General features: G+C 40.6%; 1 protein-coding gene across 2 annotated transcripts in view; it reads left to right on the top strand.

Annotated features, from left to right (window-relative positions):
• Positions 1 to 1,576, top strand: part of sh3bgr (SH3 domain binding glutamate-rich protein) — a 47,680-nt gene extending 46,104 nt beyond the window's left edge. For both annotated transcript variants that reach the window (XM_060905741.1, XM_060905740.1), the window contains one exon: positions 715 to 1,576. The gene's annotated coding sequence lies outside the window, so the exon portion shown is untranslated. The remainder of the gene's footprint in view (positions 1 to 714) is intronic.
• The last annotated feature ends 24,194 nt before the right edge of the window (positions 1,577 to 25,770 follow it).

The following is a 25,770-nucleotide window of genomic DNA, read 5'->3' as shown; positions in this document are numbered from 1 at the left end:
CAGCGAGTGCCCTCTGGAGGGTGTGCACTCCGGCCCTGCGCAGCTCACAGAGCGCGCGAGTGAAGCGCACGAGCAGTGATTCGGGACTGAGCCGCTGTGTGTGTGACCCCAGTGCATATTGGGCATGCGCGTCACTTACCACTTGCAAGTGGAAGGATGGCAAGCCTAAAGACAATCATAACTACACAATGGGCAGTATTTGCATCAGTATTTGCAGTATTTTCATACTTTTATACTCTTTAATGAAAGGTGATACAAGGCGGAAGTCCGCGCCGTTTTTCAGCAGTCGCGTCACATGACCAACGCCAGCGAATCAGGAAGGTGGATGTCACAGTGACGTTGTCCAATGACGACGCCAGCTAGAGCTCAGCACAGCGTATCCGCGTATTCTCAATGTTTACACAGCACTGGACCAGACGCGATCTAGATTGAATACGTGGACCCTGGCGGATTCCCGTTTCCCGGCATTTCCAGGCGTTTTAATGTAAACGGACAGTGCATCCGCGAAGAAAACGAGACAGATACGGTCTAATGTAAACTTGGCCTAAGTTTGGAAATACACTTCTCAGTGCTTGAAATAATAATAAAAAAAGCTATGAACTAAATTCAGCAAGCAGTAGGCCTGTAATATCTGTACTTTTACAAAGTAATAGTTTTTACTATTATCCATTGCAGCTTACAAAGAAAATAACTACATTTCTGTTGATGTGTTAGATTTTTGGCTTCACAAATATTGACTCCCACCCACCATGACAGCCTCTGCTTGAAGACCATGAAGATGTTTTGCACACATTTCCAACACCGTGGTCCTGGAGTGCGTATTCACACGGACAATTTCAGGAATTTGGACATGAACACTAACACCACCGAACATGAATGAACCAGCTGTTTTCCTTCCTCTTTAAAATACTTTGTCTTTTTTTTTTAACTACGATGAATTCAAAGTAAGGAAATTTTGTAATATCTAAAGGCTTAATGGTTAAGCATATGTGCAATGGCATTGCTCTTCTTGGTGCCATAATGCATGTTTTATGTTTAGAATAATTTACTCCTGTTGTACACCAGTAAAGTAATCACCAGTAGTGTGTAACTGTAACCCGGCTGGCCAACAATGTGAATACTAGAACTGCTCTTTCAAATTACTACTTGTTGTTTTATAATGATTTAACTATGTATATGAGTTAAAAAAAAAAAAATGTCATTACAGGCTTTATACCGTTATGAAGGACAACATTAATAGGAGCATTGGTATTGTTGCATCATTTCTATCCCTTCATGAAGGCTTGGTTTGCAGGGCTGCAGCTAGGTGCCACTAATAAGGTCTGTTTTCCAGAAGATCATACAGATTAGGTTATTCCTGAAGATGCAGAACATCCAAACCTAGTCTTAATCTTTGGAAAACAAATCCCTCTATTATTTAACAAGGGCTTCTCTCTTCGTGTATCTCCATCTCCATTTGCTTTGCCATGCAAGTTCCGCCTGTAGGCTGCTATAGTCACGTATGAACTGAAAAGCACTTTTGTTTAACATGAATTGTTGAAAATATCTGAATGCCATTAAAAAGTCTATGGCATAAGATGCTGTCTGTTTCATTATTTACTGCATATTTAAAACTCCTCACACCTCACATTTATTAACAGCTAATTTAGTTTTTGTCTTTGAAAGACTCTAAATGTGGAAAACGTACTGCTGATAATATTTTAATATTTATTTCTGCAGGCATTGGTTCAAACCCTTTTTCATCCCACTTTTTCTTTTCTGATATCAATACCAAAACTGAGTATCAAGTCAAGTTTATTTATATCGCGCTTTTAACAACAGACACTGTCGCAAAGCAGCTTTACAGAAAATTAAAGACCTTAAACATGAGCTAATTTTATCTCTAATTTATCCCCAATGAGCAAACCTGAGGTGACGGTGGCAAGGAAAAACTCCCTCAGACAACATGAGGAAGAAACCTTGAAAGGAACTAGACTCAAAAGGGAACCCATCCACATTTGGGTGATAATAGATAGCATGATAAATAATTTGCTTCTATAACTGTGTCATATATAGTCACAAAGTATAACTGTGTAACCAGGAAAATCATTATAGTTTTAGCATGAAGTCTGTTTTGTTGATGTTATAAACTGTTCATTGATGGAAACTTGAGTGCAAAACTGTTCATGACAACTGCAGTCCTAAAGTTAGCAAGTCAACTGTAGTCCTCAGACATAAATGCATTACTGTAAGGGTCCAGAACCATCTTCCAAGTGCGATTTTCGACTGTCCATATGGGGCCATCCTCCACAGGAGCGATGAGATGAGACTCCAGCCAGATGTAGGGCATCAGGATGGATCAGGAAGGTCTGAGGAGCAGAAGAGGTCAGCATTGCTGTCTCAGGATCGACATGTAACTCAACAGAGAGGGACAGACAGAGTGGGGGGACGGGGGGACACAGGTTGTTAGGTATGCCCAATGTCACCTAATGAGTAAGAATAGTATACATTTTGTACTGAGTGCAAGCAGGGACTCCGGCAAGACTATGACAGCATAACTAAAAGGGAGAGCCAGAAGGTAACACAGTCCTGGGACATAAAGCAGCCAGCCACTACATCGTCAACAAACTCGAGTGAGAGTCGGGGGGTGACAGCATCCATACATCCCAGTTTACCAAAACACTCTATGTCTGAGGACCCTCCAGATCTACTCCTTTACCTAATAAAACTATTAACAAAAGACTTGACTAAAAACATATGTTTTCAGCCTAGGCTTAAACACTGAGACTGTGTCTGAGTCCCGAACACTACTTGGAAGGCTGTTCCATAACTGTGGGGCTTTGTAAGTAAAGGCTCTGCCCCCTGATGTAGCCTTCACTATACGAGGTACCAGCAGATAGCCTGCACCTTTTGATCTAAGTAGACGTGGCGGGTCATAAAGGACCAGAAGCTCGCTCAGGTACTGTGGCGCGAGACCATTCAGTGTTTTAAAGGTCTCATCTCATCTCATCTCATTATCTCTAGCCGCTTTATCCTTCTACAGGGTCGCAGGCAAGCTGGAGCCTATCCCAGCTGACTACGGGCGAAAGGCGGGGTACACCCTGGACAAGTCGCCAGGTCATCACAGGGCTGACACATAGACACAGACAACCATTCACACTCACATTCACACCTACGGTCAATTTAGAGTCACCAGTTAACCTAACCTGCATGTCTTTGGACTGTGGGGGAAACCGGAGCACCCGGAGGAAACCCACGCGGACACGGGGAGAACATGCAAACTCCACACAGAAAGGCCCTCGCCGGCCCCGGGGCTCGAACCCAGGACCTTCTTGCTGTGAGGCGACAGCGCTAACCACTACACCACCGTGCCGCCGTTTTAAAGGTCAATAGTAGTATTTTATAATCAATACGAAAATTGATTGGAAGCCAATGCTGCGTGGATATGACAGGCGGTCATATCTTCTAGTTCTAGTAAGGACTCTTGCTGCCACATTTTGAATTAACTGGAGCTTGTTTATGCACTTATTGGAACATTCAGACAGTAAGGCATTACAATAATCCAGCCAAAGGTAACAAAAGCATGAACTAGTTTTTCTGCATCATGTAGTGACATTAGAAAGAAAGCACAACTTTATTCATCACACACTTGTGAAATTTCCTCTCGGCATTTAACCCATCTGAAGCAGCGAACACACACACACACACACACACACACGAGCAATGAGCACACACATACCCAGAGCAGTGGGCAGCCATGCTAACAGCACCCGGGGAGCAGTTGGGAGTTCGGTGCCTCGCTCAAGGGCACCTCAGCCCAAGGCTGTCCCATATTACCCTAACCGCATGTCTTTGGACTGTGGGGGAAACTGGAGCACCTGGAGGAAACCCACGCAGACACGGGGAGAACATGCAAACTCCACACAGAAAGGCCCTCGCCGGCTGCTGGGTTTGAACCCAGAACCTTCTTGCTGTGAGGCGACCATGCTAACCACTTCCACCACCGTGCCGTCCAAAAATTATATTTCTTAGCAATATTTCTGAGATGAAAGAAAGCTATCCAGGTAATATTATCGATATGAGTTTCAAACTAAAGACTGGAGTCAATGATCACACCGAGGTCTTTTACTACTGCACATGAAGAAACAGAAAGGCCATCTAAAGTTAATATGTAATCAGAAAACCTACTTCTAGCTTTTCTGGTATCAGCCGATACTCATGATATTGTTTTCTTTAAAAATTATTAAGCTTTTGCTTTTTCCCCTGAAGCACTCCACAGTTAAACTCTTTCACACAAAAATCACTTACACTCTAAATATCTCATCTCATTATCTCTAGCTGCTTTATCCTTCTACAGGGTCGCAGGCAAGCTGGAGCCTATCCCAGCTGACTACGGGCGAAAGGCGGGGTACACCCTGGACAAGTCGCCAGGTCATCACAGGGCTGACACATAGACACAGACAACCATTCACACTCACATTCACACCTACGGTCAATTTAGAGTCACCAGTTAACCTAACCTGCATGTCTTTGGACTGTGGGGGAAACCGGAGCACCCGGAGGAAACCCACGCGGACACGGGGAGAACATGCAAACTCCACACAGAAAGGCCCTCGCCGGACCCGGGGTTCGAACCCAGGACCTTCTTGCTGTGAGGCGACAGCGCTAACCACTACACCACCGTGCCGCCCACACTCTAAATATAATAAAAGCAATCCTATCAAAAAGAAAAAACAGTCAAGTCCAGGTGCAAAAAAAAATAGTTTTTCCAAATGCAATCTTTCCAATCTTTGCCATTTGTTCCAGGATCTAATATCCAATGTTTTCTCTGATATTCAATCCAATATCTATATATCTACAGTGGTGCTTGAAAGTTTGTGAACCTTTTAGAATTTTCTATATTTCTGTATAAATATGACCTAAAACACCATCAGATTTTCACACAAGTCTTAAAAGTAGATAAAAAGAACCCACTTAAACAAATGAGAAAAAATATTATATTTGGTCATTTATTTATTGAGGAAAATGATCCAATATTACATATCTGTGAGTGGCAAAAGTATGTGAACCTTTGCTTTCAGTATCTGGTGTGACCCCCTTGTGCAGCAATAACTGCAACTAACGTTTCCGGTAACTGTTGATCAGTCCTGCACACCGGCTTGGAGGAATTTTACGTACAGAATAGCTTCAACTCTGGGATGTTGGTGGGTTTCTTCACATGAACTGCTTGCTTCAGGTCCTTCCACAATATTTCCATTGGATTAAGTCCAGGACTTTGACTTGGCCATTCCAAAGCATTAACTTTATTCTTCTTTAACCATTCTTTGGTAGAATGACTTGTGTGCTTAGGGTCGTTGTCTTCCTGCATGACCCACCTTCTCTTGAGATTCAGCTCATGGACAGATGTCCTGGCATTTTCCTTTAGAATTCACTGGTATAATTCAGAATTCATTGTTCCATCAATGATGGCAAGCCGTCCTGGCCCAGATGCAGCAAAACAGGCCCAAACCATGATACTACCACCACCATGTTTCACAGATGGGATAAGGTTTTTATGCTGGAATGCAGTCTTTTCCTTTCTCCAAACATAATGCTTCTCATTTAAACCAAAAAGTTCTATTTTGGTCTCATCCATCCACAAAACATTTTCCAATAGCCTTCTGGCTTGTCCACATGATCTTTAGCAAAGTGCAGATGAGCAGCAATGTTCTTTCTGGAGAGCAGTGGCTTTCTCCTTGCAACCCTGCCATGCACACCATTGTTGTTCAGTGTTCTCTTGATGGTGGACTCATGACCATTAGCATTAGCCAATGTGAGAGAGGCCTTCAATTGCTTTGAAGTTACCCTGGGGTCCTTTGTGACCTCGCTGACTATTACACACCTTGCTCTTGGAGTGATCTTTGTTGGTTGACCACTCCTGGGGAGGGTAACAATGGTCTTGAATTTCCTCCATTTGTGCACAATCTGTCTGACTGTGGATTGGTGGAGTCCAAACTCTCTAGAGATGGTTTTGTAACCTTTCCCAGCCTGATGAGCATCAAAAACACTTCTTCTGAGATCCTCAGAAATCTCCTTTGTTCGTGCCATGATACACTTCCACAAACGTGTTGTGAAGATCAGACTTTGATAGATCCCTGTTCTTTAAATAAAACAGGGTGCCCACTTGCACCTGATTGTCATCCCATTGATTGAAAACACCTGACTAATTTCACCTTCAAATGAACTGCTAATCCTAGAGGTTGACATACTTTTACCACTCACAGATATGTAATATTGGATAATTTTCCTCAATAAATGAATGACCAAGTATAATATTTTGGTCTCATTTGTTTAACTGGGTTCTCTTTGTCTACTTTTAGGACTTGTGTGAGAATCTGATGATGTTTTAGGTCATATTTATGCAGAAATATAGAAAATTCTAAAGGGTTCATAAACTTTCAAGCACCACTGTATATCTATATTTTTTGTACTGGTATCAGCTCTATACTGATACTTGGTACTGGATCAGTGCCACTTCTAGTTTCTTGTTTAATTTTAAAACATTAATGTAAGTCTTCTGGTCCTTGCCTCTGCGATCTCTTCAGTCGCTACCACTGCTTCACATCAAACTTCACCATGCTATTACTGGCAGTGACGTCTGTGGGTGCTATTCTGCCACCTACCCTATTGGCATTACCTAATGTCCCATGGAGTGCCACTGATACCATGGAGTGCTCCAGATGGTGGGTGGTGACTGGTCACAGTCTACAGAAATCACCTGGAAGAAATCATGGAATCTTGAAGGTTAATCAACAGTGGAGGAAGTGTTCCTTGATTTTCTAAGCCCTACCCCCATATTGGACAAAAATTTGCTCTAGTCAAGTCAAGTCAAGTGCTTTTATTTGTCACATACATTTTACATGTAGTGAAATGTTGAAGGGGTCATCAGCTCAGCATATATATAAGAATAAAAACAACATATGCAAATAAGTAAACGCACTAGAAAAGTAAAAGATGACTCCTGAAGCATGACATGTAAAAAATAAGTCTAAAATACTAATGAGTAAGTTAAAATAGCCTGAGGATAACAACAAGATTAAAATGAAATGTGCACAGTTAAAAAGAGGAAAATGAGTCCTCTAACACTGATATAAAAACTGTAGTAAAAGGGATTATTTAAAATGTACTGAGTTTAGCAGTCTAACTGCCTGTGGATAAAAACTCTTCCTCAGTCTCTCTGTTCGTGCATGGAGATTTCGTAGTCATCTGCCTGAATTCAGCAGGGTGAAGAGGTTAGAGTTTGGGTGTGAGGCATCCCGCATGATTTTCCTGGCCCTAGCTCCCACCCTCTTTGTGTATATCAAATCAAATCAAATCAAGTTTATTTGTATAGCGCTTTTAACAATAAACATCGTCGCAAAGCAGCTTTACAGAATTTGAACGACTTAAAACATGAGCTAATTTTATCCCTAATCTATTCCAAATGAGCAAGCCTGTGGCGACGGTGGCAAGGAAAAACTCCCTCAGACGACATGAGGAAGAAACCTCGAGAGGAACCAGACTCAAAAGGGAACCCATCCTCATTTGGGCAACAACAGACAGCCTGACTATATATTAACAGTTTTAACAGGTATAACCCTCAACTGTCCTCATGGGGCCGTCCTTCACAGGAGCGGTGCGATAAAACTACGACCAGACACAGGGCACCAGGATGGATCAAACAGGTCCAAGGGGCAGAAGAGGCCAGCATCTCAATCCCAGGATCAACATGTAACTCAGAGGGACAGATTGGGGGGGGGGGAGAGAGAGAAAGAAAACACGTTGTTAGGTATGCCCTAAAAATGACAAGTATTAAATCTGTGTGGTAGGCTCGCAGAGACGAGAGTCTTTACATCAGGCATAACACACAACAATGGCATGTTAATATGGTAAAATATATCATGACCTGCTCTGGCTGGAGAAAGTATATTAGAATTTAGAATTGTATATGTCCATCAGACTCGGTAGGGGGGCTCTGATTGTCCGTTCCGCAGAGCGCACCACTCTCTGCAGTGCTTTCTGGTCGCGTTCTGTACAGTTCCCAAACCAGGCCGTAATACAGCCTGTTAGGACACTCTCCACCGCTGAGGAGTAAAATGTGGTCAAGATGGAAGGGGAGACCTTAAACTTCCTCAGTCGGCGGAGAAAGTACAGCCGCTGCCTGGATTTCGCTGTGAGGTGCTGTGTTTGTAGTGACCAGGAGAGGTCCTCAGTCAGGTGTACCCCCAGGTACTTGAAGCTGGGGACCCTCTCCACAGGCTCCCTGCTGATGGTGAGTGGTGTATATGTCCTGCTCTGCACCTTCCTGAAATCCACCACCATTTCCTTTGTCTTGCTGACATTCAGGGCCAAGTTGTTGGACTGGCACCACAGTGCTAGGTCAGCCACCTCCATCAGGTAGGCCTGCTCATTTTTTTGTGAGAGGCCTCTACAAGGAAATACACTGGGTCTTATCTCTTCACTTTCCTTTGTGTGTTCCCATTGTGTACTAGTATTATGTCACCATGTTCATTGTCCTTTCCTCATTAGATTTACCTGCTTGCAGTGTTTGTTTGCATTTACTCTTTCAGGTTTGGATTTGTTGGATTTTGGATTTTTCAGTAACCATGTCTACAGTGGTGCTTGAAAGTTTGTGAACCCTTTAGAATTTTCTATATTTCTGCATAAATATGACCTAAAACATCATCAGATTTTCACACAAGTCCTAAAAGTAGATAAAGAGAACCCAGTTAAACAAATGAGACAAAAATATCATACTTGGTCATTTATTTATTGAGGAAAACGATCCAATATTACATATCTGTGAGTGGCAAAAGTATGTGAACCTTTGCTTTCAGTATCTGGTGTGACCCCCTTGTGCAGCAATAACTGCAACTAAACGTTTCCGGTAACTGTTGATCAGTCCTGCACACCGGCTTGGAGGAATTTTAGCCCATTCCTCCGTACAGAACAGTTTCAACTCTGGGATGTTGGTGGGTTTCCTCACATGAACTGCTCGCTGCAGGTCCTTCCACAACATTTCCATTGGATTAAGGTCAGGACTTTGACTTGGCCATTCCAGAACATGAACTTTATTCTTCTTTAACCATTCTTTGGTAGAATGACTTGTGTGCTTAGGGTCATTGTCTTGCTGCATGACCCACCTTCTCTTGAGATTCAGTTCATGGACAGATGTCCTGACATTTTCCTTTAGAATTCGCTGGTATAATTCAGAATTCATTGTTCCATCAATGATGGCAAGCTGTCCTGGCCCAGATGCAGCAAGACAGACCCAAACCATGATACCACCACCACCATGTTTCACAGATGGGATAAGGTTCTTATGCTGGAATGCAGTGTTTTCCTTTCACCAAACATAATGCTTCTCGTTTAAACCAAAAAGTTCTATTTTGGTCTCATCCATCCACAAAAGATTTTTCAATAGCCTTCTTGCTTGTCCACATGATATTTAGCAAACTGCAGACGAGCAGCAATGCTCTTTGGAGTGCAGTGGCTTTCTCCTTGCAATCCTGCTATGCACACCATTGTTGTTCAGTGCTCTCCTGATGGTGGACTCATGGACATTAACATTAGCCAATGTGAGAGAGGCCTTCAGTTGCTTAGAAGTGACCCTGGGGTCCTTTGTGACCTCGCCAACTATTACATGCCTTGCTCTTGGAGCGATCTTTGTTGGTCAACCACTCCTGGGGAGGGTAACAGTGGTCTTGAATTTCCTCCATTTGTACACAATCTGTCTGACTGTGGATTGGTGGAGTCCAAACTTTTTAGAGATGGTTTTGTAACCTTTTCCAGCCTGATGAGCATCAGCAACGCTTTTTCTAAGGTCCTCAGAAATCTCCTTTGTTTGTGCTATGATACACTTCCACAAACATGTGTTGTGAAGATCAGACTTTGATAGATCCCTGTTCTTTAAATAAAACAGGGTGCCCACTCACACCTGATTGTCATCCCACTGATTGAAAACACCTGACTCTAATTTCACCTTCAAATTAACTGCTAATCCTCGAAGTTCACATACTTTTGCCACTCACAGATATGTAATATTGGATCATTTTCCTCAATAAATAAATGACCAAGTATAATATTTTTGTCTCATTTGTTTAACTGGGTTCTCTTGATCTACTTTTAGGACTTGTGTAAAAATCTGATGATGTTTTAGGTCATATTTATGCAGAAATATAGAACATTCTGAAAGGTTCACAAACTTTCAAGCACCACTGTACCTATATCAATTAGTATTTTGCAGAAATTATCTCTTAATCACTATATGATGATGCAGATGTACAAAATAGTACCAGATCCTTTTAAGACATCAAATCATTAAATACAAATTTTCAAAGTGTAGTATTAAGTTGTTGGGTTTTTTTTTATGACTACCATTACATCCATATACTGCTGTGAGAACCAGCAATTAAATGGACAGTATTCTTAATCGTACTCGGAAATAATATTTATTTACATGGCTCTGTCAGGAATTGGCAATATGAATTATCTAATATTTTATGCATAGAAAAAAATCTGCAACAGAAGGATGATATTCAGACCATGCCTGGCACATGGAACATGACTGCATACATGGACTGATTCTTAGGTACTGTACTATAATTACAAAAAAAAAAGTTGGATTCCTTTTTGGTGCTATTGCATTAAGGGCTTGATAACGAACCATTGAATGCAATGCCTTTGCTTGAAGCTCTGCTGCTTGCAGGGAGTCATCAGGTTTCTTTCTCTTTTTTTTCAGTGCAAGTACTTACGAAGACATTTTTCACTGAAAATTTATTTCCTCCTGGCTGGAAGGAGACAGTTGCTCAGGTACATTTGATCAGGGATATGACATTGTTGATGCCAATGAAGAAGGTTTCTGGAATGAGAATCGATTGGACAGTGTTATTAATTCCTATGGCAGAGATGTTCTTTTGGGTGGTGGGCAGAGATGCAAAGAGAAGAATTTGACTCTTATAGGAGATTTAAAGTCCATTAAGGCATTCTTGATCTATGACCTTCCACTCCCTAACCAGTAATTCTTATGCACTGGCATCCAAGCATCCTGCTGAGCATGTTGACTGATCGACTGTTTCTCTTCCTCCAGGAAACTGCTGTACCAAAGTTTGCCTTCTTATCTGTATAATTCACTTATTTCTCTCCCTCAGTTCTGTAACTCTGAAAGTGAGTTACACTGATCATACAACCCTAATTCCAATAAAGTTGGGACGCTGTGTAAACTGTAAATAAAAACAGAATGTGATAATTTGCAAATCATGGAAACGCTATATTTCATTGAAAATAGTACAAAGACAATATAGCAAATGTTGAAACTGAGAAATTTTATTGTTTTTTGAAAAATATATCCTCATTTTGAATTTGATGTCAGCAACATGCTTCAGAAAAGTTGGGACAAGGCATATTTACCATTGTGTTGCATCACCTCTACTTTTAACAACACTGTGAAAGTTTGGGAACTGAGGAGACCAATTGCTGTAGTTTTGAAAGTGAAATGTTGTCCCATTATACAATTTCAGTTGCTCAGTAGTTCGGGGTCTCCTTTGTCGTATTTTGCGCTTTATGATATTTTAAATGGGAGACAGGTCTGGACTGCAGGCAGGCCAGTTTAGCACCCGGACTCTTTTACTACAGAGCCATGCAGTTTTAATATGTGCCGAAAGTGGTTTGGCATTGTCTTGCTGAAAGAAGGAAGGCCTTCCCTGAAAAATATTTTGTCTGGATGGCAGCGTATTGCTCTGAAATGTGTAGATATCATTCAGTATTAATGATGCCTTCCCAGATGTACAAACTACCCATGTCATGTGCGCTAATGCACCCTCATATCATCACAGATGCTGGCTTTTGAACTGTGCACTGATAACAAGCCGGATGGTCCCTCTCCTCTTTAGCCTGGAGGGCATAGTGTCCATGATTTCTAAAAATAATTTCTACTTTTGATTCGTCAGACCTCGGGAAAATTTTCCACTTCGCCTCAGTCCATCGTAAAAGAGCTCAGGCCCAGAGAAGGTGGCAGTGTTTCTGGATATTGTTTATATCTGGTTTTAACTTGCATTTGTGGATGCAGTAATGAACTGTTTTCACAGATGGTTTTCTGAAGTGTTCCTGATTCCATACAATGATTTCCACTACAGACACGTGTCTGCTTTTAATGCAGTGTCGCCTGAGGGCCTGAAGATCACAGGCATCCAGTGTCAGTTTTCAGCCTTGTCTCTTGCATACAGAGATTTCCCCAGATTCTCTGAATCTTTTCATGATATTATGCACCATAGATGATGTGAACTCAAAATTCTTTGCAATTTTACATTGAGGAATGTTATTCTTAAATTGTTGCACTGTTTGCCCACACAGTCTATCAAAGACCAGTGAACCCCTCCCTATCTTTACTTCTGAGAGACTCCGCCTCTCTGGGATGCTCTTTTTATACCCAATCATGTTACTGACCTGTTTCCAATTAACCAAATTAGTTGGGTTTTTTTTAGCATTACACAACTTTTTTTAGTCTTTTGTTGCCCCTGTCCCAACTTTTTTTTAAATGTGTTGCTGATATCAAATTCAAAATGAGCATATATTTTTCAAAAAACAATACCTTTCTCAGTTTCAACATTTGATATGTTGTCTTTGGACTATTTTCAGTGCAATATAGGGTTTCCAGGATTTGCAAAATTCACATTCTGTTTTAATTTGTGTTTTACATAGTATCCCAACTTCTTTGGAATTGGGGTTTACATCATGCCTAAAACTCCTTTACCCATAATTAAATCACTGAAACACACCCTCTTGTGGCTTATTTGATTTATAAAATGGTGACAAAAACAGTATGAATTTAATAAAATCCAAGTTTTAATAAATAATACAATTTATTGTTAATGATATTTACATTAAACGACTATTCTGCCACACAGTATAGTCTGTTTCTGCAAGCTTTGTTTGCTAAGCAACATAACAAGAAAAGATCTGGGTATTCTGTGGACGGAACAATGGTTTAGGTGTTGTGGATTTATTGGTGTAAAACCTGGAGCATTAATGCAGAATTAAATGACAGTATTCATAATTGTGCCTATATTATGGATTTTATTATGGCTTTGAATACACCTCAGCCAATCAGATTGTAGAACCAAAACTATCTACTCCATTTTGGGGTTTTTTAAATTAAAATTCTGTATTTTTAATGCCATTATTAAATTTAATCTAAAATTTAGCTCTAGCAGTACTCAGCTTTACATTAATGGCATTTAGCAGACACTCTTATTCAAAGTGGCATACAGCGTACCCAGAGCAACCTGGGGAGTGGATGCCTTGCTCAAGGGCACTTCAGCCATTCCTCCTGGTCCAGGTAATCGAACTGGCAACCTTCTGGTCCCAAAGCTTCTTCTCTATCCATTTGGCCATGACTTCCAGATTTTGTCTGACAATAGTAAAACCCGATGATTTGTATAAACCTGGACAACACTTTATTTAGACTACCGTTGCTATTGAAAATAGGAAATGAGACAAAACACGGTTGGTTTTTTAAAAAAAAATTTTTAAGCATGAATTAGCTTATTTGATATATGTGCTGTTATAAAAAGCACCAGCTTCTCACAACTCACATAAACTCCTGGGAAATAAAACCAAACATTAAAGAGATGGCTTCTTTATTGCTTATCTTACAAAATCTCCTCAACACATGTGCCCATTAACATTATATCACTGCACTGTGGATACTGGGCAGGGCTCTCTTCTGACAGAGCTTTTGAATAAATTTGTGCATCCTGGCAAGTGAAGTTCACAATCAGTAACCCAGGCCATGATTTGTGATACTAGGTGTCAGATATTTCCCTGGAGGGGATCCAGAAATCCATGGCCCCCTTCATCGACAGTAGGTCTATTTTATACTGCTACTACGCCTACAACCAAAAATAATTCAACCATAATCTCAGTAACTACACATGACAGATATAAACAGTTGTCATATTTTGTGTTGCTGAAGTTAACATCATATCTTAAAGTACTCTGTGTATATAACTAACTAGGGCTGGCACGTTAGCACCACATGACCAAGCTCATAACGTTGGAAAGTAGGGATTGTGGAATTGAAGGTGTGGTTGAGCACAGGTTTGTGAATACAGAACGAAACTGGGAAAGGTGAGTGGTAATGCGGTACGTGTGTGAACAATTTGTTCTAATGAGCATTCTGTGTTGCAGTGAGTGGCGAGGAGAGGATAAAGAGGGGAGATAAGCGCTGCAGCAGAGAGAACTGAGAGCCACAGAATTGTGTGTGCATGTGTGAGCTATCTGAGAAAAAGGGGAAAAAACTGCTGAAAAGCCAAATAAACCTGACCCTCTTGACTGAACCTCCAAACATCACACTGGTGCCAAAACCCAGGATTGAAGATAAAATGCTGTCAAGGAGTCCTTGCCCCCTCCCCAAGCTCATCCATGCCCTCGCCAGCATTCACCAGACACAACATCAGGCCTTCATGACCCTGCGCACAGAGAAGGAATCATCCTTCCAGACGCTGCTCCAAGCTAAAGAGGAAGATTGGCAGGTGCACCGGAGCCTAATCCGCCTGGGTCCGGTTGTTCAATACATGGTTATTTTAATGCCAGGTTAACTTGTAACCATTCGTTAAAATTTTAACCTGCTGTTAGTTAACCAGCCATTAAAAAAATCATTTCTTGAAGCTAATTTAACAATACCATTAGCAAACCAATTGGTTTAGCCCTAACCATTTGGTTATGACATCACACCATGTCAAAATCGATCCCACAATGCCACGCCCACCAAATCTCCTGACTTGGAAAAAACTGCTGCTTGCATAAAATCTAAGGGCAATGAGCAGCTGCTCCTCAACGGACAATGCATGGCTTCTTGATGTTGGGCGTTCCAAATCTTCTTATTATATAATGGAGAGATTCTCCACCAAATCGGTACCGATGTCAAAGTTCTGTGTCATTGTATCGAAGTAACTCGTTTGGTCCTCGTCTGAATTGTTTTGGACGGCATGCATTAACAATTGGGAACATGCCAGCAGTGTTTGCCTGTAAGATGAACACCATTTTGATGTTTACATAACCACTTGGTTAAAAGATAACGGAGGCTGGGAGTTGCGTTAACTTTAACCACTTGGGTAACTTTAACAGAGTTCTGAACAACAGTTTAACGGTAGGTTATATTTAACATAATGTTAAATAGTGATTTAACCATCGGTTAAAAGATAACCATGTTTTGAACAACCGGACCCTGGTGAGTATGCTAGCAGGAGCCCCAGCAATCACCGTGGGCATGCCCCGTGTCATGTTGACGAAGATGGATCCACCGAATGACCCTGAGGCATTTATCCATCTCTTTGAGCATGCCATGAAAGTGTGGGTTCGCCTATTGCTGCTACTTTTGGGGGAGGCCCTGCAACTTACTTGTTTGAACTGGTCCAGGAACTGGTCCAGCACCATTACATCATGGAGTTGCTGGAGCAGTTCCTCGCCCTTGTTCCAGAGGGGACAGCAGAATGGGTCCAGTGCCACCAGTTAGCATCGCTGGATGAAGTGATCAAACTGCCACAGGATCACTTGGTGGTGTTTCCTGGGATCTGTGTGCACCCTGCCCCGTCTCTCTCTTTCTCCATCTCATGCTCCCTCCTCTTCTTCTTCTCGCCCCCTCCCCATCCCTGCATCATGGAAATGGGGGCCAATTCCCCCAAAGCTCATTCCCTAAGCCCAGGGTCCCTTTCCCCCTCCATCCCCTTTTGTGTCTGTTGCTTCTCCCACACAGGCGAGCGCCTCAGGGATAGGAGGCAGACCTTGGCCAGTGTGCTGATGCTACAGGGAAGTTGGGCACTTCCAGGAACAATGTCATGGTAGGGGCATTAGTCCCAGGGTTATTATAGTTTGTTTGTTTTTATTTCAATTTAGTTTTACAGGTGGATAAGTATTTTTATTTTTATTGTTTTTTGAAGATTTGACTAGTTTAGTTTTAATTGAGTTTTAGTATTAGTTTTTGGTTTTCACCTATTGCACAGCAAGCATGTCTTCTCATCTTTGGAGTATTATGACAGCTGGCATTACTGCCACCTACTGGAACTAGTCTGTTGATGTCTTGAGGGGAAGAATGAAAATAAAATTAAAACAAAGCTGATTTTACCATTTTGTTTTAGTTTCTGTAACATTGTTCATTGTACAACCCCTCATAATGCACCAAATGTTATAAATAGGAAACAGGTCTGGACTGCAGGCAGGACAGTTTAGCACCTGGACTCTTTTACTATGGAGCCAGGTTATTTTAATACAACCCTGATTCCCAAAAAGTTGGGACAAAGTACAAATTGTAAATAAAAATGGAATGCAATGATGTGGAAATTTCAAAATTCCATATTTTATTCAGAATAGAACATAGATGACATATCAAATGTTTAACTGAGAAAATGTATCATTTAAAGAGAAAAATTAGGCGATTTTAAATTTCATGACAACAACACATCTCAAAAAAGTTGGGACAAGGCCATGTTTACCACTGTGAGACATCCCCTTTTCTCTTTACAACAGTCTGTAAATGTCTGGGGACTGAGGAGACAAGTTGCTCAAGTTTAGGGATAGGAATGTTAACCTATTCTTGTCTAATGTAGGATTCTAGTTGCTCAACTGTCTTAGGTATTGTTTGTCGTATCTTCCGTTTTATGATGCGCCAAATGTTTTCTATGGGTGAAAGATCTGGACTGCAGGCTGGCCAGTTCAGTACCCGGACCCTTCTTCTACCCAGCCATGATGCTGTAATTGATGCAGTATGTGGTTTAGCATTGTCATGTTGGAAAATGCAAGGTCTTCCCTGAAAGAGACATCATCTGGATGGGAGCATATGTTGCTCTAGAACCTGGATATACCTTTCAGCATTGATGGTGTCTTTCCAGATGTGTAAGCTGCCCATGCCACACGCACTAATGCAACCCCATACCATCAGAGATGCAGGCTTCTGAACTGAGCGCTGATAACAACTTGGGTCGTCCTTCTCCTCTTTAGTCCGAATGACATGGCGTCCCTGATTTCCATAAAGAACTTCACATTTTAATTCGTCTGACCACAGAACAGTTTTCCATTTTGCCACAGTCCATTTTAAATGCGCCTTGGCCCAGAGAAGACGTCTGCGCTTCTGGATCGTGTTTAGATACGGCTTCTTCTTTGAACTATAGAGTTTTAGCTGGCAACGGCGGATGGCACGGTGAATTGTGTTCACAGATAATGTTCTCTGGAAATATTCCTGAGCCCATTTTATGATTTCCAATACAGAAGCATGCCTGTATGTGATGCAGTGCCGTCTAAGGGCCCGAAGATCACGGGCACCCAGTATGGTTTTCCGGCCTTGACCCTTACGCACAGAGATTCTTCCAGATTCTCTGAATCTTTTGATGATATTATGCACTGTAGATGATATGTTCAAACTCTTTGCAATTTTACACTGTCGAACTCCTTTCTGATATTGCTCCACTATTTGTCGGCGCAGAATTAGGGGGATTGGTGATCCTCTTCCCATCTTTACTTCTGAAAGCCGCTGCCACTCCAAGATGCTCTATTTATGCCCAGTCATGTTAATGACCTATTGCCAATTGACCTAATGAGTTGCAATTTCGTCCTCCAGCTGTTCCTTTTTTGTACCTTTAACTTTTCCAGCCTCTTATTGCCCCTGTCCCAACTGTTTTGAGATGTGTTGCTGTCATGAAATTTCAAATGAGCCAATATTTGGCATGAAATTTCAAAATGTGTCACTTTCGACATTTCATATGTTGTCTATGTTCTATTGTGAATACAATATCAGTTTTTGAGATTTGTAAATTATTGCATTCCGTTTTTATTTACAATTTGTACTTTGTCCCAACTTTTTTGGAATCGGGGTTGTATGTGCAGAAAGCGGTTTGGCATTGTCTTGGTGAAAGAACGAAGGCCTTCCCTGAAAAATATGTTGTCTGGATGGCAGCATATTGCTCTGAAATGTGTAGATATCATTCAGCATTAATGATGCCTTCCCAGATGTACAAGCTACCCATGTCATGTGCACTAATGCACCCTCATACCATCATAGATGCTGGCTTTTGAACTGTGCACTGATAACAAGCTGGATGATCCCTCTCCTCTTTAGCCTGGAGGACCTAATGTCTAAGATTTCTAAAAGAATTTCTACTTTTGATTCATCAGACCTCTGGACAATTTTCCACTTCACCTCAGTCCATTGTAAAAGAGCTCGGGCCCATAGAAGGCACGGTGTTTCTGGATATTGTTTATATCTGGTTTTAACTTGCATTTGTGGATGCAGTAATGAACTGTTTTCACAGAAGATGGTTTTCTGAAGTGTTCCTGATTCCATACAGTGATTTCCACTACAGACACCTGTCTGCTTTTAATGCAGTATCTCCTGAGGGCCTGAAGATCACAGGCATCCAGTGTCAGTGTTCAGCCTTGTCTCTTGCATACAGAGATTTCTCCAGATTTTCTGAATCTTTTAATGATATTATGTACCATAGATAATGTGATCCCCAAATTCTTTGCAATTTTACATTGAGGACTGTTACTCTTAAATTGTTGAACTGTTTGCCCACACAGTTTTTCGCAGAGCAGTGAACCCCTCCCCATCTTTACTTCTGAGAGACTCCGCCTCTCTGGGATGCTCTTTTTATACCCAATCATGTTACTGACCTGTTGCCAATTAACCAAAGTAGTTTTTTCACATTACACAACATTTTTTTTGTCTTGTGTTGCCCCGTCCCAACTTTTCTGAAATGTGTTGTTGATATCAAATTCAAAACAAGCATATATTTTTCAAAAAACAATAAAATTTCTCAGTTTCAATATTTGGTATGTTGTCTTTGTATATTTTCAATGAAATATAGGGTTTCCATGATTTGCAAATCATCACATTCTGTTTTTATTTATGTTTTACACAGTGTCCCAACCTTTTTGGAATTGGGGTTGTAGTTTTTATTTAGTTTCAGTTAATTAAATAATTATTTCACTGCTAGTTTTAGTTTTAGTCTTAGTTTTCATTCACACTATTAAACCTGGTTGGTCCAGACCCTAAGGTGCCACTGGCCACCCCTGATTGAACTGGAACATAGTGTATACTGGTGAGTATCCAAGGGTATACATACCATGCATTGATGGATTCAGGTTTATTTATTTTATTTTATTTATTTATTTGCACATGATAAAATAGATTTACAAGAAAACACAAATGGAACAAAAACAGAAAACGTGCTGGGGGAAGAAAAAAGCACAATGGCTTGTTCTAAGTCTTCCCCCATTTAAATTAACAAGTAATACAAATTTAACAAATTAGAGAATAACTATATTAGCAATAATAAATAATAACAAAGATAATAATATAATAATTGGTAACAAAATTATACATTAAACTGTAACTGGTATCATAACTGAAATAAATATAAACAATGTCAATTGCAAATAACAAAATATAAGCTAACGAGTGAAAATAAGAAACGAATAAAATGTAACCTAGGATCAATACATAATTGATTTCGAATGGTGAATAAATATTGTACTAATAACAGAAGCCTGGTGCATGGTGTAGTGTAATATTTTACAATTTGAGCCAAGACTGAACTATATTTAAAGATAAAGGTCAAGTGTGGCTGGGGAATGAAAATAGGTGGCTTTTGAGATTACGTTTAAAACTAATCATGGATGTAAAACTTTTAAGGTGGAGGGGGAGGTTATTCCATTCAATTGCACATTTGTATTGAACACTCTTTTGACCTAGGGATGTTCGCACTAGGGGGATATGTAGTTGGTCGCTTTGTCGAGTTTGGTAAGCATGAAATTGGGAATTAAGATTTAAAAAACTATCAAACGTGTCTGGAAGAGAATTTCTAAGAAATTGGAAAGTGAAGATATTTAGCTGAAGTCTATTGATATCAGTATTATTTAAAATCTTAAGCTTTGTAAATAGACGTAAAGAATGGGCATAAAAACTGCATCCGGTGGCCATACGAACAAATCTTTTTTATAGTAGTATTAGGGGCTGTAGTGTAGTTTTGTAGGCACATCCCCATACAATATTTCCGTAGGTCAGATATGGGTATATTAAGCTATTATATATGGTGATAATGGTTTGTTGAGTGAGATGTTTGATTTTTCCCATAAGTCCAATAGTTTTAGATATTTTATTACATAACATGGCTATATGTGGTTTCCAGGTCAGTTTGTCATCTATTATTACGCCTAAGAATTTAGCTTGACACTCTTGAGAAAGGGGCATACTTGTTAGTAAGATTTTTGCGTTATTTCTATTGTAGGTTTTATTTTTATTACAGAACATAAGGAAGTATGTTTTTTTGGCATTGATAGATAATTTGTTAGCCCCGAACCAGATAACAACTTTTTCTAATTTTTGATTAGTTAGTTTTATTAGAGTATTAAAGTTTGAGTGTGAAAGGAAAAGATTGGAGTCATCTGCAAATAAGATAAAGAAGATGATTGTGGAAGCTTGTGCAAGGCCATTGATGTAAATTAGAAATAGTAAAGGTCCTAAAATTGATCCCTGTGGTACTCCGCATTGTACTGTTTTAAGTGTAGATTTAGTGTTGTTAATTGTTACATATTGTTGTCTGTCAGATAGATAAGAAGAGAACCATTTTAATGCAGAGTCATTTATGCCATATCGTTTTAGTTTGCTTCGTAGAATAGAATGATTTACTGTGTCGAATGCTTTAGATAAATCGAGAAAAATCCCAATGGTGTACTCTTTGTTGTTTATAGCTGAGGAAATTTTGTCCATTAACTGAATCAGTGCCATAGAGGTGGAATAGCCCTTTCTGAAGCCATATTGGTGTTTGTATAAGATATTATTATGATCTAAATGTTTCAGAAGACGGTTATATATTAGTTTTTCGAGAACTTTAGATATACAGGGGAGGACAGATATGGGTTGATAATTGTTGATATTAAGTGGATCACTACTTTTAAAGATGGGAGTTACCTTTGCAACTTTTAGTGAGTGAGGAACAACTCCATTTTGCAAGGAAAGAGTAAGAATGTGTGTAAGAGGGGCAATGATAAAGGGCAGGGAAAGTTTTAGAACTTTAGCGCTTATTTCATCATGCCCAGCAGCTGAATCTTTTAGGTTTTTGACGACGTCTGTGATTTCGGCATTAGTTGGTGGTATAAAGGTTGATAAATTAGATTCTACTTGTAAGGTAATGTAGTTCAGAGGGTCCTGTGGTCCTTTTTGTATTTTGCTTTCTAGTGAAGGCCCAATATTGACAAAAAATAATTGAATTCATCACATAGTTCTTTATTTTCGATAGTTTTATTTCCAATTTGAATTTTATTTGGACCGGGTGTTTTTATTTTGTCACGATTTAAGACGTCATTTATCATTCTCCATGTTTGTTTTATATTAGAAGCGGCTTCAGCAAACTTTCTGTGATAGTATTCTTTCTTTGCAGTTCTAAGGCACAGATTTAGCTGATTTCGGTACTTTTTGTAGACACTGTGGTTAAGGGGTGTAGGGTTCTTGACATACTTAGCATAAAGTTTGTTTTTTGTGCGTATTGATTTTAATATTCCACTACTTAACCAAGGTTTTTTCGAGAATGGTTGAAAATTTTTGCGTTTTTCTTGCAACCAGAGGTTTGAGGTTGCAGCCAGACCTCAATTCACTAAAGCCTGGTTCAAGTGGAGGCACCGGATACAGCATGCTGGATGAAGGTGTGGTGTGTGTATGGGGATGTGCACAGGTACCTAGTGCCTGTCATGATTCAATTCCAGGGACAAAAGCATAGAGTAGAGGTGGTGGGTAGTCCTTGCCTCACCCATCTACTAATTCTGGTCATCAGCTCTGCATCAGGTGGACACAGAGGGTGAGGAGAACTCTGCACCTCTACTCTTCACAGGAATCCCTCCAGGGATTTCCTTTTGGAGCCGTCATAAGATGAGACCGTGAGGTATCTCTTTGATCAGGTCAAAAACATTGATGGGTAGTGAATGTAGTCTAATGTTGTACAAAACTACCTGTATTTTTCACTTAGTAAAGACAGGTTATATTTGATGGTTTGAGTCCTTATAGTTATCTCTATGTGATGCTCATTCATATAACATTAGGTCTAGAGAATGGAAAACTGTTGATTTATTAATTGAGGTGTTGGTACCTGGCAGCATGAATTTGTGATTTCAGAATCTGAGAATCTGAATTTGAGGCTGAAATGTGCACAGACTTGTGTCTGGTGCTTGCTGCTTGTGTGTAAGCTCTGGCCATGGCATAATTGTGTAAAATTTTACATTCAGAAGTGTGTTTACAGAGGCTGGATTGTGAACCTTACAGCTATATCCTGTGAGCTGAATATCTTGACTTGTGTTTAACACAGAATGGCATTGTAACTGTCATGGAGCAGGTACTGCACTTGTGCGCATGAGTGTGTGGGTTGGGGGTGTTGCAATAGAAATTAGAAGGGCACTCGGAGAGTGCAGACCTCTGCCAGGGCCAAATGCCACAATGTTAGTGAAAGTAAAAGTAAATTTGTCAAGCCGCCCTGTGAGTCAGGGCCACTTCAAAATTGCAGTGGGTTCTTCCTTGGCCCATGCTACACTTTTTCACCAAGTTTCATGAAAATCAGGCCAGTAGTTTTTGCGTAATCCTGCTTAAAGTCAGGCAAACAAACAAACTGAAAGCATAACCTCCTTGGCAGAGCTAATTAAACTGTGGCAACAGCCACATTAATGGGAAACCCTAAATTTCAGAGCACCATCATTGAAAAGTCAAGTAACTCCAGAGCACCAGCAAAAGAAAATATTTGGCGCCACCCCTGGCTACACCCAAATCCAAATACAGATACAGTTACAGATACATATTGTGGCTTTGTGTTACACCCCATTAAAAGGCTACAAAATATTAAGAATATCTCATCTCATTCTCTCATTATCTCTAGCCACTTTATCCTGTTCTACAGGGTCACAGGCAAGCTGGAGCCTATCCCAGCTGACTACAGGCGAAAGGCGGCCAGGTTATCACAGGGCTGACACATAGACACAGACAACCATTCACACCTACAGTCAATTTAGAGTCACCAGTTAACCTAACCTGCATGTCTTTGGACTGTGGGTGAAACCGGAGCACCCGGAGGAAACCCACATGGACACGGGGAGAACATGCAAACTCCACACAGAAAGGCCCTCGCCGGCCATGGGGCTCGAACCTGGACCTTCTTGCTGTGAGGCGACAGCGCTAACCACTACACCACCATGCCGCCCGCTATGTCAATATTTTTAATGAATTCAGGATTGTGTTTAGATTTAATGAACAGTCAAGGAGGAAGTCATGGATGGCCTAATGGTCAGAGAATCAGCTTTGAGATCAAAAGGTCACTGGTTCATTTCCCTAGACCAGCAGGAATGATTGAAACGGCCCTGAGCAAAGTACCTAACCCAGGCTGCACTGGGTATGTTGTATGTCACTCTGGATAAGAGAATCTGCTGAATGCCTGTAATTTAATGCAATGTAAGTTCTCGTAAATATTGGAGGACATTTTAAAATTGTTCTGGAATGGTCTAAAAGTTGACCTGTGTGTCTGAAGCCAATAATTTCAGCGAAATTTAAATTATTTCATTTAATTGAATAATTTAAACAGCGCAGTAGTGGAAATACTCAGAAGTACATACAAACAAAATTAGAGGGCAATGATCTATTAAAAAGAATATTGCTTGAGGCACAACAGGACAATAGCGATCCAGGATGTTCAGAAACCATGTTCACTTGGTATGTGGTCCCCACAAAGAGAGCAAAACAAAGTACCTTGAAAGATATACACTGCATAGGATTGTACTCAGCTCATCAGTTTTCTCTGCTCAAGGCATAGGGCCTCTGGTGTAAATCAGAGCAGTTTAAATGTGCGTCAGCTTCCTGAAGCAAGATTGCTCACAAAGCTTTTCATTAAGCCATACATCATTTAGATTAAGTGTTGTCTTGGGCAGCCCCAAATCCATTGCGCTTTAAGGCTAGCTGCAGGCCTTGTGCCATCCAAACTCAGACTTGGCAATCAAATATAAAATATGGCAACATAGTGACAAAGTTAGGAGGTTTAATTTTTTGACTCATCATATTGTGAGCTGGATGTTCTTTCAGTCTTTTTCAGAAGAAACTGTTTTTACCTCATTTTCCCCCACCACTGAACAAGACTATACTTTGTGGACAGTGTTGCCAACAGTGGAAAGCAGCCAAAGCATCTTGAAATATGGCTAGAATCTTCCACATGATGTCATGGACGAATTTCCATATTAATTTGATCATTATGATCATTTGTAAATCAAAGGGAGGATTTTCTGAAGACAGAATAGAATAGAAAGAAGAAGCCTTTGGTCATGGCACCATGGCAACTGTTTACAGTGTGTAAATATCGCCAAGAAGAGAGTTTAAAATAAAGAACAAATAGTGCACGGGTGGGACAAACAATGATGAATGGTGATTGGTCATTGGGAACAGTGCTGAACAGGGACTGATTGTTGGGAGTAATGGCATTCAGTGATTGTTCATAGGGAAAATAAGTTAACTCAAGTGCAACTCATTCAGGTTTTACAAAGTTTTGGTGAGTTGACTGGACCTGCTCTTTCCACCAGAAACTATGATGTGACAGCCGGAAAGACGGAGTGCACATAGTTGTTAGCATATGTTAAACAAAACTGGGTGGGTTTTCCAGAAGCATCGCAGCACATAGATCATCATTAAATGGTGGAGCGAGCAGCACAATGAACACTCTCTCTCTTAGTTAAGACACTCTTAGGGTTAAGAGGGTTTTGGGAAATTACAAACGATGAAATAGATGCCTCTCATTTCCTGTATGCCAGGATTGGAGCTGCCTTCTAGAAATGGAATGAGCTTAAACACGTGTTGACAGACCATAGAATACAGTTATTTACAAGAGTGGCATTTCTGACCTTTTGAGTCTTGTTGCACTGATGTCATCTCAGTGAGTTTTTACCTGCCACTGTTGCCTCTGCTTTACTTATTAGGGAACTAAATCTCCATCTGCATGTCTGTAAAGCTGCTTTTAAAAATATCTACTGCTAACCGTGCTATACAAATAAACTTGAATGGAATGCATCTGGGCGACACGGTGGTGTAGTGGTTAGCACTGTTGCCTCACAGCAAGAAGGTCTGGGTTCGAGCCCCGTGGCCAGTGAGGGCCTTTCTGTGCGGAGTTTGCATGTTCTCCCCGTGTCCGTGTGGGTTTCCTCCGGGTGCTCCGGTTTCCCCAGTCCAAAGACATGCAGGTTAGGTTAACTGGTGACTCTAAATTGACCGTAGGTGTGAATGTGAGTGTGGATGGTTGTCTGTGTATGTGTCAGCCCTGTGATGACCTGGCGACTTGTCCAGGGTGTACCCCGCCTTTCGCCCGCATCTGATTTATGTGATTAGATAATGGTGTTGACTTTTATGATGGTCCTTCATCTCTGTTTGGTGAGGGCACAGAAACATGAGTGCATCTGAAAAATGTGTCAATACACTTGCTATCAAGCACTCATCAATTCTTTGTTAGGGCGAGATGGCCCTTACATGAGAAATAGCTTTCTAATCAGCTCTTCTGTCGGATTTATAAATGTTACAATCTATTCATTGCAATCCAGATCCATTTATTCGTCACTCTGCATTGTCTGTTGAGTTATACCCAATTCCTGACTGCAGAAAGGTAATTAACTTGAATTTCTTCAGGGTCACTGCCTATTTAATACTATACTATCCAGAATGTGTCCTGCAATTGAATTCGATTTAATTTGTGGAGCACTTTTAACAATAGA

This window comes from Neoarius graeffei, chromosome 23 (genome assembly GCF_027579695.1).
Source record: "Neoarius graeffei isolate fNeoGra1 chromosome 23, fNeoGra1.pri, whole genome shotgun sequence".
Taxonomy (NCBI): Eukaryota; Metazoa; Chordata; class Actinopteri; order Siluriformes; family Ariidae; genus Neoarius; species Neoarius graeffei.
The sequence above is the reverse complement of the archived record's forward strand: the minus strand, read 5'-3'. Positions and strand labels throughout refer to the sequence as shown.